The following is a 2,793-nucleotide window of genomic DNA, read 5'->3' on the forward strand; positions in this document are numbered from 1 at the left end:
CTGGGATGTCCTCCCAGGGTTCTCCAGCCCCTGTAGTGCCTGATGCCCCACCGGTGGAGGGGCTGGGGAGTCCTCCCAGTCCCTCCCTGTCCCAGTTCCGCCCGTGGTGGCTAGTGTCTCAGGCCCTGTCTGGTGGAGCAACCAAGACCTCCCCACCACCTCCCTCCACCCGTGCCTCAGTCAAGGCAGTGGACCCGGAGGTGGCAAACCCTAAGCAGCCTGGCCCGTCCCCTTCGGTGGAGGTGTCGGCTGCTTCTAAGAAAGCTAAAAGCAAGAAGCAAAAAAGAGCTTCCAAAGGAGTGCCTGCCCCTTTGGGGCCTGCCTCTGATAGCACTGGGGAAAATGTAGCCAGGGAACCTGCCCCCACCCTGCCTGCCCCCCCAGGAACCTCGCCACCTCAGGCCAGGACTGAGATTGTCCCAGCACCGTCTGGCAACGCTTCACCCCCATCCCAGCTCGTGGGGCTTGTGAGCGGTGAGGTAGAGAGAGAGTGCCTGCCACCCCAGAATCAGGCACAGGAGATAGCAGAGGGTCCTTCCACCCCCCCGCCCACTCCCCTGCCCACTGACTTGGTGGTGGCACGAGAGGTTGTTCCCAGCCAGCTGCTGACCATCCACATCACCCTGGCACACCAGAGCTTGCTCCTCGTCAACGTCTACACGACCACTGACAGGAAAGAGAGAGGAGCCTTCCTAGAGACCCTGGGCGACCTCCTGCGTGACACCAGTGAGAACGATGACTTGCTCCTCGTGGGTGGGGATTTCAATTGCATTGTCAACACACTGCTAGAATGGATGGGGCCGGAGCCGCACCTGCCTTCAGCCCGCAAGCTGTGGACCATGCTGAAGGCGGCAGACCTTGTCGATGCCTGGCAGGTCCTCCACCCTGACACGTGCAAATACCCCTGGGCAAAGATGAGTGCCAGTGGGATTTCCATGGCCCAGCTCGACCACCTCTGTATCACCCAGCACCACCAGCTATTACTACACAGCAGCCGCATCATCCCATCGGGCCTTTCGAACCACGCCCTGGTCTGCTGCAAACTGAACCTGCCTGGCAGAGCATGCACACGGGCCCCTTACTGGTGCCTCAACATCAGCCTGCTCCAGGACACCCACTTCAGGGACAGCTTGCCCACCTCTGGAGGAGCTGGGAGGCTGCGAGAGCAGACTACCCCTCCTGGCGGCTGTGGTGGGACATGGGGAAGACCCAGATTTGGGCATTCTGCCAGCAGTATTCCCAGCTGGCGGCAAGCGAGATCCGCTGCCGCACCCAGGAGCTGGAGGAGGACATGGCAGAGCTTGAGGCAGCCCTGCTCTGTGCAGGCAATGACACGGCGCTCCTTGAGAGCCTCTGGTCCCACAAGAAACGCCTGTGGGAGCTGGCAGAGGATGTGGCTCACAGTGCGCAGGTTCGTGCCCACTGCCAGGAGCTGGCACAGGCTGATGCCCCAACCAGCTTCTTCTTCGGTCTGGAGAGACAGCAGGCTGCGGCAAAGACGCTGGACCATCTCCAGACCCCAGAGGGACAGCTGCTCACAGACCCCGGCGAAGCGCGGGGGCATGCCGTCACCTTCTATCGGGATTTGTTTACAGCTGATCCCATCTGTCCGGAGGCCGCTCGGCAGCTGCATCAGGACCTGCTGCACCTCGGCACTTCACAGGTTGAGGCCCTGGAGTGCAAACTCTCTCTGGCTGAACTCGAGGCTGCTGTGGGGGAACTTGCTTCGGGCAGGGCCCTGGGCCTGGATGGACTGCCCGTGGAATTTTACAAAGCCTTCTGGCCCCTCCTTGGGCCCAGCCTCCTCTGTGTCTTCCACAAGAGCCTCACTGAAGGGACCCTGCCAACCAGCTGCCACCGGGCAGTGCTCACCTTGCTGCCCAAGAAGGGGGACCTGGACTGCCTTAAGAACTGGAAGCCCATCTCCCTTCTGTGCACCAACTATAAGATCCTGGCGAAGGCTCTGGTGAACTGTCTCCGCACCGTCATTGCCTCTGTCATCAGGTTGGAGCAGAGCTACTGTATCCTGGGCAGGACCATCCAGGACAACCTATTTCTGCTGCATGACCTGCTCACAGCCACAGAGCTTTTTGGCCTGGACATCAGCTTGGTCTCCCTGGACCAGGAGAAGGCTTTTGATTGTGTCGACCACCAGTACCTGCTCGGCACCCTTGAGGCTTTTGGCTTCAGGCCTTTTTTCATCACGGCCCTCCAGGTCCTGTACCACAATGCCTCCAGCCTGCTCAAGGTGAACGGTGTGCTGTGTTCCCTGTTCCTGGCGCATTGCAGCATATACCAGGGCTTCCCCCTCTCGTGCATGCTGTATGCACTGGCCATCGAACCGTTGCTGCATGCTCTGCGATGTCGCTTGACTGGCTTAGCCCTGCTACCGGCACCAGGCCCGACCACCAGCCCCCCCAATCCGGCTGACAGCGTACGCGGACTATGTGACAGTCTTCCTGGGCAGCCAGGAGGATGTGCAGGCCCTGGTGGACTGCTAACACACCTACGAGCTGGCTGCATCAGCCCACATCAGCTGGGGCAAGAGTGACACACTCCTGCTTGGGAGGGCCTCAAAACCCTGGGAATGTTCCTGGGGCCACCGGCCTTGTAGCCCGCAACTGGGAGGGCCTGGCAGAGGGAGTGGAGGCCCACCTGTAGCACTGGCACTTGCCCGCCCTCTCCTACCACGGCCAGGTCCTCGTCACCAACAACCTGGCAGCGGCAACCCTGTGGCACTGCTGCGCCATGCTGGACCCTCCACTGGAGCTCCTTGAGAGACTGCAGTGGCTC

This window comes from Crocodylus porosus, unplaced genomic scaffold (genome assembly GCF_001723895.1).
Source record: "Crocodylus porosus isolate Cpor-Errol unplaced genomic scaffold, CroPor_comp1, whole genome shotgun sequence".
NCBI classification, from domain to species: Eukaryota; Metazoa; Chordata; order Crocodylia; family Crocodylidae; genus Crocodylus; species Crocodylus porosus.